Source organism: Schistocerca gregaria, chromosome 3 (assembly GCF_023897955.1).
Source record: "Schistocerca gregaria isolate iqSchGreg1 chromosome 3, iqSchGreg1.2, whole genome shotgun sequence".
Classification (NCBI taxonomy): domain Eukaryota; kingdom Metazoa; phylum Arthropoda; class Insecta; order Orthoptera; family Acrididae; genus Schistocerca; species Schistocerca gregaria.
In genome coordinates this window covers 82,059,923-82,074,425 of record NC_064922.1, presented here as the reverse complement: position 1 = coordinate 82,074,425, position 14,503 = coordinate 82,059,923, and the positions used below count along the sequence as shown (strand labels likewise).

The 14,503-nt window shown below is 48.0% G+C and overlaps 1 protein-coding gene across 1 annotated transcript in view; it reads left to right on the top strand.

Annotated features, from left to right (window-relative positions):
- Positions 1–14,503, top strand: part of LOC126356060 (ubiquinone biosynthesis protein COQ9, mitochondrial) — a 221,413-nt gene that overhangs the window by 155,518 nt on the left and 51,392 nt on the right. The gene's annotated exons all lie outside the window — the stretch shown is intronic.

Here is a 14,503-nt window from a genome sequence, read left to right as displayed (position 1 = left end):
AAGCTGCAGTGTTCTGCCAACTGCGCGTGTAATTTCTAGTGGCCGCCACTCTCCATGCTCGGCAGATTGCCCAGCTTACAAGAGAGAAAACAAGATAAAAAAGTACATGTTCCTGGATCACCTACTTTATGCTGAAATTCGCCAGAAATAGGATAAACTCCAGTCAGTGGCAATTTCTTCAACTTTTGCCTCTGTTACATCAGTTCCCCCTCCTCCCTCTTCCTTACCCAGCCCCCTCCCCCTCTCCCATCTCTGCGATTCCACACCTTCCCCTCCAAGTGCCGCACCCTCTCCCCAGCTGAAGAAGTCTTCCCCTCCTTCAGCACCCACCAGTAATGGGGCTCCTCCTCGGAACCCCTCCCCCCAGTGTCTGTCAGGACAGAAGCCTGTTACCACAACTCGGGCACAAGGTGCACTCTCTGTGTGCCTGAAAAACGCTCGCTGTCTTTTGGGCCCAGATCTTGCAGAAGCCTGATCCCCTTCCATGCCTTGCCCTCCTCATTCTCCAAAAGAGAGAAAGCAGAAACAGAAGCTCCAGGACAAGGTCCCTCTTGGTGCCCTTGGGCCATCTCCTCCTCACAACTTTATTCTGACATCTTATTTATGGATGTCATGCCATCCTCGTTGGTGATGACCACAGACCAAGTGGCTTCTTTGTGTCTAAGCTGAATTCTCACCACACGCTAATCCAGTGGAATTGCAACAGATATTACTGTCACCTACCAGAAGTACAGCAACTTGTTTCCTCTTATTCTGCATCCTGTCATGCTCTTCAAGAAACACACTTTCGTGATGACCAAACTCCAACATTCTGTGGTGATTGGATGCTCTGTCGGAACCATGCCGGCCCCAGGATAGTGTCTGGAGGGGTCTGCACTTTGCTTCGCACCAATGTCATCAGTGGCTGGATTCCCCTTGGCACTAACCTGGAAGCAATAGTGGTATGAGTGCAAATGACTGCAACAATTAACATTTGCAATGACCTTCCTCTAGCTAGACCATTTCCTCTTGTTGACCTGCCTACCTTAATGCAGCAACTACTTCCCCTGTACCTCCTCCTTGAGGACTTCAGTGAAGACCACCCCCTGTGGGGGGAGTGCCACTTCAATGGGTAGAGATCTTCTAATTGACCGACTTATCACAAACTTTGGTTAGTCTCTCCTCAATGACAGTTATCCTACAGACTTCAGTGATGGTCACGGCACCTTTTCTGCCATTGATTCCCCCTGCGGGTCCAGGGTTTAAAATAGGCCCGAGATATTCCTGCCTGTCGTACAAGGCGACTAAAATGAGTTTCACATGTTTCGGTCTGGGGTTTGACCTCCATTCTTCAAAATTTTCCCGAAGAGCGATCCAATTGCGAAAGGGTGCCTTACGAGGTGCATCTTGTTCATTGTGCATTGGGATCTTTAGCTCACTTTCTCGCCGTCGCATTGCAGTCCTGCCCATTTTCCATCTCTTGGACAGGGACACCATCCTGTGTGCATTTTCCACCATGCACTAAGCAGTGTCAATTTCTGCTTTGACGATAACCATGGACTTCTTTGCACCTGATATCCAGCACGGGAGCCAGTCCGTTGTGGTTGGGCACTGTTGGTTGTAGCCCCCTGACCACACAGCAATCATTCTGCTGATGCCTGCGCTGTTAACTCCTCATGTATGCTAAGGGATAGATGGCCATCCCTCTGGGGCATCGGGACTTCCAGCAATGGCCATCATGCCAGGTGGCCTTTGCTGTGGCTGGGTGGCACCCGTGGGGAGGGCCCCTGGTCGGAGTGGGTGGCATCAGGGCAGATTACACGCAATGAAGCATAGTCCACCATCTGTTACTAGTGGTGAAACACCAGCAGTCTCTAAGCCATCACAATCTCAATTCAACGCACAGAAGTACGACCCCAAATCTTTCCCCTCCCTGGCCACACCATGGGAGGAACGTCAGGCTGAGGATGGCAGTGGATCTTATTCGCTCCAGTTCCTTCTATGTTCGAAAGCTGATGGGGAATCTTTCATGACGGTGAAGCCTGAATTTTTTGTTGAGCATTTAGAGGACATGTTCCGGGAGGTGGAGGGCTTGTCCAAAATGAGGTCTGGGTCAGTCTTGATCAAAACAGCATCCTCTGTCCAGTCACGGGAGTTACTTGCTTGTGACAAGCTGTGGGATGTTTCTGTAACCATCATGCCCCATAAGAGCTTAAATATGGTCCCGGGTATCATATTTCACAGAGACCTTCTTTTGCAGTCTGACAATGAGCTGCGTGCCAACTTAGAGCAGCGAGGTGTCCATTTCATGCTGGAAGCTCGGCTCTATGTCTTCCTGCTGTACTTCAGGCATCACATGCCGAGATTGTGGACGCCCATTATATCCCAACACTCCATGTGCCAACTGCGGAGAGCACCATTCGCCTTGCTCGCCTTACTGCAGTATTCTCCAGAAAGACCCTGGACCAACTGACCTACACTGAGGCTAAGAGAAAATTTGAATGCCTTCACCTGTACATACGACAACGTCTTACACCGCTGCTACAGCAGTTCCGGCACTATCAGCTCTGCCAACCTAGGTCACCTCTCAGAGCTACAATACTACAATTGCTGGTGGTGGGCATTTCCCTCCCTGTTGCTCCTGCACCACCTACTTCGGGAGCAACACTCCCCCCAAACCACCCGGTGACGGCCGTCCCCACTTCTAATCTGGAGAAGCGTAAGTCTTCTTCGGCTTCTCTCACTAGGAAGGGGTCCCTTTGGTCACTCCTTTCCCAGGTTTCTTCTAGTGGGAAAGACAACACCTGCCAGTGCCAGAAGAGCCCAAAAGAAGCTGGCCATATGATTGTACGCTCATCCTCAGTTCCGGAGACTGAGCCAGTGAAGACCTCCCAGTCAGGGAAACCCAAGCAGCAACAAGAGAAATCCAAGAAGAAGACCCCTAAGACCAAGGAAATTGCAGTGGCACCCACACGAGCGCTACCTACAAGCTCTGCAGCTGAGGATGGGGTGGAGATTTTGGCGTCCGCTGAAGACCTAGATCTCGCAAGACCCTCAGATGCAATGGATATAGATTGTTCAGGCAATAAATCGGTGGCAGCAGGTGACTCAGAGGCGTAAACTGCCTCATTGAATGTTCCATGCCTTCCCAGTCTCACGATGTCATCCTCTAGTGGAATTACAGTGGTTTTCTCACCGCCTGCCTGAGCTACGGCAACTGTTAAGCTTCACACCTGCTGTCTGCATTGCCCTCCAGGAAACCTGGTTCCCAGCAATGCGGACCTCTGTCCTCCGCGGCTATAAGGGATATTACAGGAACCGTATCAACTATAATCAAGTGTCAGGTAGAGTTTGCGTTTATGTCCTAAACTCGGTCTGTGGTGAACATGTGCCCCTTCAAACCACTCTTGAAGTTGTGGCTGTCAGAATAAGAATGACACAGGAAATAACTGTCTGCAATGTGTATTTTCCTCCAGATGGTGTATTATCCCTGAATGTATTAGCTGCACTGATTGATCAACTCCCTAAACCTTTCCTACTTCTGGGAGATTGTAATGCCTATAACCTCTTGTAGGGTGGTACCATGCTTACTGGCCAAGGCAGAGGTGTCAAAACTTTACTGTCGCAATTCGACTTATGCCTCTTAAATACCGGGGCCACCACACATTTCAGTGTGGCTCATGGTAGTTACTTGGTCATTGATTTATCAATTTGCAGCCCAGGAATTCTCCCATCTATCCACTGGAGAGCACATGACGACCTGTGTGGTAGTGACCACTTCCCCATCTTCCTGTCACTGCCCTGGCATCAGGCACACGGACTCCTGCCCAGATGGGCTTCGAACGAGGTGGACTGGGGAACTTTCACCTCTGCTGTCACCACTAAATCTCCCCCACATGGTAACATCAATGTGATGGTTGAGCAAGTGACTAGCACAATTGTTTCTGTGGCAGAAAACGCGATTCCTCGCTCTTTAGGGTGCCCGAGGCGTAAGACAGTCCCTTGGTGGTCACCAGAAGTCACTGAAGCAATTAAGGAGCGTCGGCAAGCTCTACAGCGGCATAAATGGCACCCACTCCTGGAGCATCTCATAGCCTTTAAATGGCTCCATGCCCTCGTTTGCTATCTTATCAGACAATGGAAGAAGGAATGTTGGGAGAGATACATCTCCACCATTGGGTGTCACACATTACCTTCCCAAGTCTAGGCAAAGATCAAATGTCTTTTCGGGTACCAGGCCCCAACAGCTGTCCCTGGTGTTACCATAAATGGCGAGTTACGTACCAAAGCAAACACGATTGCCGAGCACTTTGCACCAGAGAATTAACCCCCAGCCTTTCGCACAGTCAAACGGCGGCTGAAAGGGAACGTCCTCTCATTCACTACATGCTGCAGTGAATCCTGTAATGCCCCATTTACAGGGTGGGAGCTCCCTTGAACATTACCTGACCCAGCTCATGGGCGTGATCGCATCCACAGCCAGATGATTAAACATCTCTCATCTGACTACAAGCCGTCACCTTCAACCGGCCGTGGTGCGATGGCATCTTTCGATCGCAGTGGCGGGAGAGCACTATCATTCCGATGCTCAAACCCGCTAAAACCCCGATTGATGTGAATAGCTATCGGCTCATCAGCCTCACCAATGTTCTTTGTAAACTGCTGGAACATACGGTATGTCGGCAGTTGGGTTGGGTCCTGGAGTCACATGGCTTGCCAGCTCCATGTCAGGGCGGCTTCCACCAGGGTCGCTCTACCACTGATAACCTCGTGTTGATCGAGTCTGCCATCCGAACAGCCTTTCCAGATGGCAACACCTGATTGCCATCGTCTTTGACTTACGTAAAGCATATGACACGAATTGGTGACATCATATCCTGGCCACATTGTATGAGAGGCGATCACTGCCGATTTTTATCCAAAACTTCCTGTCGCTCCGTACTTTCCGTTTCCAAGTTGGTGACTCCCATAGTTCCATCCATATCCAAGAAAATGGAATCCCGCAGGGCTCTGTATTGAGTGTCTCTCTATTTTTAGTGGCCATTAACAGTCTAGCAGCAGCTGTCGGGCCCTCTGTCTCATCTCCTCTGTATGCAGACGACTTCTGCATTTTGTACTGCTGCTCCAGTACTGTTGTTGCTGAGTGGCACCTCCAGGTAGCCATCCACAAGGTGCAGTCATGGGCTCTAGCCCAGGGCTTCCAGTTTTCAGCCGCTAAGTCGTGTGTCATGCACTTCTGTCAGCGTCATACTGTTCATCCGGAACTTGAGCTTTACCTTAATGATGATCCCCTCACTGTAGTGGAGACATATCAATTCCTAGGGCTGTCAGCTTAAGCAGAAGTGCTTGCAGTACGTCAATGCCCTCTCTTGCCTGAGCAGCACCAATTGGTGTGCAGATTGCTGTACACTGCTGCAGCTCTAGACAGCCCATGTCCAATTGCGAATTGACTATGGAAGTCAGGTTTATGGTTTGGCAGCGCCTTCAGCATTGCATTTACTCGACCCTGTGCACCACTGTGGGGTTCGATTAGCGACAGGAGCTTTTAGGAAGAGTCCGGTGACCAACGTACTGGTGGAGGCTGGTGTCCCTTCGCTGCAGATCAGATGTGCGCAACTGTTTGCCAGTTATGCAACACACATTCATAGTTCCCCTGAGCATCCGAATTACCGTCTCTTTTTTCCTGCCCGTGGCAGTCCACCTCCCGCATCGGCAGCCCACATCGAGGCTAACGAATGTGGTTTGCGTGTGGTCCTTTATCGCCTCCACTCGCAGTCCATTCATGTATGCCTCCATGGTGTACGCCTCGGCCACAGCTTCATCTGGATCTTTTACATGGCCCTAAGAACTCTGTTAACCCCGCCCATCTCTGCCGTCACTTCCTTTTGATTCTTGACGTGTTCTGGGGCTCTGAAGCGGTTTACACCAACGGCTAAATGGCTGATTGTTACATAGGCTTTGCATATGTTCATGGAGGACATATTGAGCAGCACTCCTTGCCAGTTGGTTGCAATGTTCTCACTGCAGAGCTGCTGGCCATTTGTTGTGTTCTTGAGTACATTCGCTAGTGCCCTGGCGAGTCATTTCTCCTGTGTACTGACTCATTGAGCAGCCTACAAGCTATCGACCAATACTGCCCTCGCCACCCTCTGGTAGCATCCATTCAGGAGTCCATCTATGCCCTGGAACAGTCCCGCTGTTCCGTGGTGTTTGTGTGGACCCCAAAACACGTCGGAATCGCCGGCAATGAACTTGCCGACAGGCTGGCCAAACAGGCTGTGCGGAAACCGCTTCTGGAGATAAGCATATCCGAAGCTGACCTGCGTTATGTCTTACACCGCAAGGTTTTCCGGTTTTGGGAGACGGAATGGCATAACAGCACACACAACAAACTGTGTGTCATTAAGGAGACTCTGAATGTGTGGAAGTCTTCCATGCAGGCCATTTGCAGGGAATCAGTTGTCCTCTGCCAGCTTCGCATTTGCCATATGTGGCTAACGCATGGTTACCTACTCCGTCGTGAGCACCCACCTCAGTGTCGCTGTGGCTCCCAAATGGCACTGGTCCACCTCTTGCTGCCCACTTTTAGCCGCCCTGCGGCAGTCTTTTAACTTTCCCAGCACCCTCCCTTTCGTGTTGGGTGACAATGCCTCCACAACAGCTTTAGTTTTACGTTTTATCCATGAGAATGGGTTTTATACTTCTATGTCCTTTGTCCCTCTGTGTGCTCCACCCTAGTGCTTTTAGGGTGGAGGTTTTAATGTGTTGCAGAGTGACTAGCTTTCCCTTTATATTCTCGTGGTTCGCCAGCCACTGTAATCTGTTTTCATGTTTTACTCTCTTCTCTTTCTAGCGTCTCTCTGTTGTTTTCTTGTCCTCTTTAGTTCCTTTTGGTGTTCATTGCTTTCCATTCGTTCTTGTAGCTTTTCCCTTCTTTCCGTTTTGTGTTATATGTCTCGTCCGTTTTATTCTCACGCTTGTGGCATTGTTTTATTAGGACCAAGGGACTAATGACTTCGTAGTTCGGTCCCTTCTCCCGCCTTTAAACCAACCAACGAACCAACCATCTGCCATGTATCTCACAGTCTCCTCCCTTGCTCTCGTGGCTTCACTACACTGGTCATCCTATGGTGAAATTTGTGACAGGGACCACTTTCTGATAATTTTATTGTTCTGCTAGTCCCCACATTGGGCATTCACCTTTATATACATTTGCTTTGCACATCGACACCTCTCTCTCAGATTGGACTGGTGTGATTGTGCAAGATGTTTCTGGCACAATCCTTCATGTTGATGGCACTGCTATTCCCCTACCCACAGATCCTCTTCGTCGTCGACCAATACTGTGGTGGAGCAAGGACATAGCAGTCGCTATCCAGGACCACCGATGGCTGCTGCAACTATTTAAATGACTCCCATCACATACGTGGCCTATCACTTTCAAGTATTTCACTAAGCAGAGTAAAAAGGAATGCTGGGAGCAGTATGTTTTCTCCCTGGGGACATCGCAGGTTTGGTCCCAGCTCCGTAGCGTTCTGGGCTGCCAGAAATGCTTAGCTGTCCAGGGTCTTATCCTACAGGGTGGTCTGTGTACCGATACACTGGTCAATGCAGAATACCTTGTGACACACTTTGTGACAGCATCTGGTTCCTCTTCCTACCCTTATACCTTTCTCCAGCAGAAAAATCGAGATTAAGGAACCCCCTGCGAGCTAACATCCCAAAGATGTTCGGGCTCACATGCAGTTCCTCTTCATCGAAATGTCTTGGCTCAAACTCGTCTAGGGGTTGCCCGCACGTTTTTCCTTACATGCCCTAAATTAAACACTTGTGGCTCTGTGGTTAAATTGTCTAACTGATGGCAAGTTTGCTGAATAAAAAGTTATTGTAACATATAATAATAGTAATAATAATAATAATATCAGGAACTAAATTAACAACCCATAAATGATATAAGTCACACAGTTGCGATTTGGTTAGAATAATGTTTATTGAGAAAGCAAACTAACAGTGAAAGTGGTCGTATTTCGAAACACTGTTACACTTGAGTGCATATGCGTTTGACACAGTTCGATCATTCACGATCTCATTGTGAATTAAAAGTCCAACACTTCACCTCATTAACTATGTGAAAAGTTCAGAGTTCACACAAGGTGCGCGGCTGCTCACTGCTCAGAGACTAAGTCCCGCGAAACCACACAACTTGAAATTTTCTAAGTCGTTTCACTTCCTAGCTGCCTCAAGACTGACTGTCCACTTTCGTGTCTCAATCTGAACTGTCCACTTTGGTGTCTCCAGCCAAACTAGCTCGCTACCCTTAACCTGTCCATCTGATTGGCTACAGCTTATTCTACATTATTTTACATTTAAACACATTTAAATAATCAAATCTTGGCCACTTTTGTATTCCAAATAAAGTAACAATAATATACATTGTTAAATTCTTTTACATAAAACCAATACAGTTTCCTTCTTAACTTTGAATGTCACAGCCAGTAACCTTGCACCAATGTTCTTTATGATAAATAAATAAAGAGCAAAAGTAACAATTATGCACTAAACTTTACAACAAATATTCTATTACCTCATGATTCAATAAGGTGTCATGCTGTCTTCGTTCAATGTGTTTTGTGTGGAGGAAATGATGATCTGATACTTAACTGTAAATACTGAGAAATTAAATTTACTATATCTTTTAAACAAATAAAGTTACAAAGTTGATATTTACAACATTTGCCATTTTAATGATGTGCTTCTATATGAAATGTAGATCGTCAAGATTGACCAAAGTGTTCAGATTTTAGCATTCAGGTCTTTGTTACAAAACTTGTTAATTTCACTTTAACAGTAAATCCTAAACTATTATAGATATGATCAGTATTCAAGTTTTATTGGGATCACCATAAAAATTTATGGGTGGCAGTATAAAATTACTGTGGCTTCATTCCCTGACTTACTACAGAATTAAATAGCTTCCGTAAATGCTTCCCCTTATGACGCATCTTAGGTCTGCCATATTTAACACTGCTGTCTCCTCAGCTACATAAGCCTTCTACTGGATTTCCCTATGACATAGGTTCTTGTCTGTCTCACTCGCACACTACAGTGATTAGGCCTCAATAAACAATAGACACCTGTGAATTTCCCCATCTCATGGTGAATCTGCGCCCTTTGTGGCACATGGTCCTCGACGACAGGGTTCGTTTCACAATTCCTGTAGGCTGACTCTTTTGGCTATATATTTAAATGAGAGCACAATGCTCATTAACTCATACCCTCCTCTGTTTAAAACCCCATAGAGCTGAATCTTACACTGAACCTTTCACTGAATAGGAATTCATGCAGGCTCTTACCTCTTCACATGACACGGCTGACTGGCAACTTTACTCCTCCTTGGCGACCTTCGCTGAACGAGATTTCGCCAGTTGTGATGACCAGGTGGACTATCTCACCAACATTATCCTTACTGCTGCGTAATATTCCATTCCTCATACTTCCTCTTTACCACGTCGTGTCCCCGTCCCTTGGTGGACTGAGACATGCCACGAAGCAATTTGCACACGGAGACGTATTATCCGCATTTTTAACTGCATTCATTGCAAAGATGTGTGCAAAGTTTCGTCACGTTCTTCAGTATAGCTTATGAGATAGCAGGATTTCATTCACTAGTTCTTTTAACAGTTCCACCCCTTCCTCTGTCATGTGGGCCAACCTCTGACAGCTCTCTGGGACCAAGATCCATTTCCCCATTCACAGTAGCAGCCGATGTTATCGTGGATCCTATTGCTATCTCCAACACCTTGGGCGACCATTTTGCAGAAGTTTCAAGCTCTTCCCACTATCACCCTGCCTTCCTTCATTGGAAACGAGCAAAGAAAGCTCAGGCAATACCCGTCTCTTCTTCAAATCGTGAGTGGTTCAATGCCTTCTTTACTATGAGGGAGCTCAGTCTTGCTCTCAGTTCATACCAATCCTCCACCCCTGGGCCAGGCGTCATTCACATTCAGATGTTGCAGCAACTTTCTCTTGCAGGCAAGCACTTTCTGCTTAACATGTATAACTGGATCTGGGCCGAGGACACATTTCCCAGATGTTGGTGTGAAGTCACCATCATACTCATACCTAACCCCGGTATGGACAGAAACCTTCCTTCTAGCTACCGTCCCACCTCTCTTACCAGCTGCATTTGCAAGGTGATGGAACATATGATTCATTCCTGGCTGGTATGGTAACTCGAGTCTCGCAATTTACTGACGAATGCACAGTGTGGATTTTGAGCACAGCATTCTGCAGTTGATCATCTCGTCACTTTGTCCACCCATGTCATGAATGGTTTTTTGCAGAAATCCCAGGCTGTGGCCATGTTTTTCAATTTGGAGAAGGCCTACGACACCTGCTGGAGAACTGGTATTCTCCGTACTCCGTACTCCTTACACATGGGGCTTACATGGTCGCCTCCCCTATTTCCTTCAAGCATTTTTAGAGATCGTGTTTTCAGGGTGCATGTGGGTTCTGTCTTCTCGAACACCTTTATCCAGGAAACGTCTGTGCCTCAGGGTTCCATCCTGAGTGTTGTCCTCTTTGCTATTGCCATTAACCGTTGCATGGCCTGTCTCCCACCGGGCATCTCTGGCTATTTTTTCTTTCTTTCTTTCTTTTTTTTTGCTTTACAATGGCTTTTGCTTTTGCTTTTCTACTGACAAAACCATCTGTATGAATCTCTGGTGACGCAAGTGATTTTTCCCACTTCCGTTCATTTAAACTACAAAATTCCTGGGGCTCACACTTGATAAGGAACGCTCTTGGTCCTCCCATGTGTCTTACCTGGCAGCCCGCTGTATGTGGTTTATCAATGTCGTGTTTGTCCTCAATGGTACTTCGTAGGGTGCCAATTGAACCACCATCCGCTGTTTGTACCAGTCCTTGGCTGTTCAAAACTTGACTATGAGTGCTTTGTTCATGCATCTGAACGCCCATCCCTTTTACACCGTCTCAACACTATCCATCATCATGGCATCCGTTTGGCCACGGGTGCCTTTTACACAAGCCCAGTTGAGAGTCTGTATGCTGAAGTTGCTGAACTACCCCTGTCCTCCTCAGCAGGTATGCATGCTGCTTGCCTGCCACCCATCCTATGCCTCCTCCTTTGCTGATTCCTTTGATCATCAGTATGGGGCTCATTCTTCTTCTCTGTTACCTCTTGGAGTAAGCTTTTGGCACTTGCTACAGAGGCTTAACTTCACACTACCTGCACCTTACCCGGCAGATGTAAACCCTTTCTCACCTCTGCTTAGTGAAGCGGCCTGTGTTAATTTTGGCCTATGTTTGCTTCCTAAGGACACTACTTCGGCCTCAGTCTATCACCTCCAGTTTGATGACCTTCGCATGGAACTTCACGATAGTAACTTCATATAACTGATGGCTCTCAGACTGACCGTGGGGTCAGGTGTGCCGTTGTCATTGGCACCTGTGTTTTTCGCTATCGGCTTCCGGTCCACTCCTCAGTATTTACAGGCGAGCTTTTCACCTTGTATCAGGCCACGGAGTACATCCGGCAACACAGCCTTTGCTCAGACTCACTCAGTGCCCTTCAAAGTCTTTGTGCACTGTACACCGCCCATCCCTTAGAGTAGCAGGTCCAGGAAAACTGTCACTTGCTCACTATTGGTGGAGCCAGTGTGATGTGTCCGTGGGTTCCTGGTCATGTAAGTCTGCCAGGAAATGAGGCTGCTGCCAAAGCTGCAGTCCTCGTACCTCAGCCCAGGAGTACCTATGTATCCTCCGATGATCTCTGTGTTGCCATCTGTCAGGTGGTGGTGACCCTTCGGCATCGCCAATGGTCCTCCCTTCACGGCAATAAGCTCTGGCTTATTAAGCCTTCCCAGCAGCTTGGACAACTTCCTTTCAGCCCTCCCGCTGAGAGGAGGTTATTTTAGCTTAGCTGCATGCATTGCCTTTGTAGCCATCGTCATTTTCTGGGTGGCACTACCCCACCACTTTGTACGCATTGCGCCCAAGTTTTAGCTGTCCTCCACTTCCTGGTGTAATATCCATGTTGACCGCATTTTACTTTTTATGTGCCAAAGCAATACAGTGATGACCATTTAATTTTGGGCCTCAGTTTCTGTATGGTGTCTTTTTTAGCCATTTTTTCATGTGCCTGTTTTTCGCTGTTAGTTGGGACTGACGTATAGTCGTTTTTTAACTCCTCTCTGTCTTCATACTTGCACACATATGACCCCAGTCGTTTTTGCACTCTAAAGCATAACAAAACCAAAACATGACATGGCCCCTAGTCTGGATTCCATCCACAGCAAGATGATCCAACACTTGGTTGTTACTAAGAGGCAACATCTGCTCAGGGTCTTCAACCAGATTTGGCTCGCAGGTGCCTCCCCATTGCAGTGGCATAGTTATCCGTGTCCTTAGGCCTAGGAAGAACCCAGCATCCCCAGACAGCTACTGACCAATTAGCTTGACTAACATACTTTGTAAACTGCTAAGAGGATGGATAACTTCTGATTTTGTTGTGTACTTGAAACTCGGGCCTTTTGTCCCTGTATCAGTGTGGCTTCTGGGAAGGATGATCTTTCAACTGTCCATTTACACAGATTGGAAACAGTAATCAAACAGGCTTTTACTAACTGCGGACACCTTGTTGCAGTCTTCTTTGACCTGCATAAGGCATACAACACAGTTTTTATCCATGAGTTTCTATCCCGTCAGTTCTTTAGGGTTCGAGTCAGCACCTCACTCAACACCTCTTGGACTGAGGAGAACAGTAACCCACAGGGTTTTGTGTTAAGTGTCACACTATTCATCACCTCCATTAATGGGCTTCTGGTTACCGCAGCATTGTATGTGAACAATTTTTGCATCCTGTGCAGCTCCCACTCGGTAGCATCTGCTGAATTCCAGCTCCAAGGTGCTATCCAATGGGCCTCTGCATGGGCCCTTCCTCATGCTGTCCAGTTTTCTCCCAACCGAATGAGGATTATGCATTTTTGCCATGGACCTACAGTACCTCTGATCCAGAACTTTATTTATGCTAGATGTTGTAGCGCAATCCCATTTCTTGGGCCATATTTTTTTTAAACAGTTCACATGGCTGCCCCATATATTTGCCACCTGAAGACTAAATGAGTACGGAGCTTAATGCTCTCTGCCTCATGGCCCACATTTCTTGGGGTGCACGTATCTTCTCCGTCTTTGCCATGCTCTGGTTTTGTAGAGACTAGATTATGACTGTCAGGTTTATGGCTCAGCGGATCATTCCACTCTGAAACTACTTGACCCTGTTGATCATTATGGGCTGCTTCTGGCTATTATTGCCTTTCACATTAGTTGTGTCGACGGCCTCCTTGCTGAAGCGGGCATTCGCCATCTGCAAATACAACAGAGCCAACTCTTGATTTTGTATGCAATCACTATTTGATAATTTTCTGACTGTCCCGTATACCATGTCTTTCAGTTGAGTGACGTCTCCCTCATGTTACCCCCCGTCAGGTGGGATTGCTGGTTGGAATGTGCCTCATTTCCCTCTGTTGGGGTCTCCATCTCCACACAGTGGAAAGCGATCCGCGTATTTCTCCTCCCCCCCCCCCCCCCTTCTTACCCCTCCCCTGCTGCCAATGGTGCCGTGGCGGCCATAAATTGGGACCAACGTCACCCCTCTGGTATTCCAACATGTTGTAAATTCCATACTTCAGGAGTTCCATGGTGTTACCATCTTCTACACTTATGCTTTCAAAACAATACAGAAGACGGGATATGCCTTTATGTCTCCTACTGGCACTACTCTTGTCACCCTTTGATCTCTGTTATCCAAGACCTTCTCTCTGCCCTTGCCCCTCTGCAGGTTCAGGGGTTAGAATAGGCCCGCGGTATTCCTGCCTGTCGTAAGAGGTGACTAAACGGTGTCTCAAACTTTTCGGCCTTATATGATGGTCCCCTGTTGGGTTTGACCACCATCTCTCAAAATTTTCCGAAGAGCGAGCCGATTGGGGAAGGGCGCCTTACTTGGTGCATTGCAGATTACACCTTGCGCTGTGCAGTGCCTCTTTCTGCACCGACGGCGACCATGGATCACATGTTACCTAACATCCAGCACGGTAGCCAGTCCGTTGTGGTGGGGCCGTCATGTACCCTGTTGGTTGTAGCCCCCTGACAACACAGGGATCGCTCTACTGATGCCTGCGCAGTTAACTCCCCACGTATGCCAAGGAGTAGATTCCTATCCTCCTGGGGTATCGGGACTCCCGGCAACGGCCATCCCGCCAGGTGGCTCTTGCCGTGGCTGGGTGGCGCCCGTGGGGAGGGCCCTTGGTCGGAGTAGGTGGCATCAGGGCGGATGACCCGCAATGAAGCGTGGTACATCGTCTCTCGCTGGTGGCCAGCAGTCTCTAACCGTTCTCGGGCTCAGTTTAATGCTCAGAAGTACGATCCGAAAATGTTCCCCTCCCTGGCCACACCGTGGGAGGAACGTAAGTCTCAGGATGGCAGTAGCAGTTATTCGCCCCGCTTC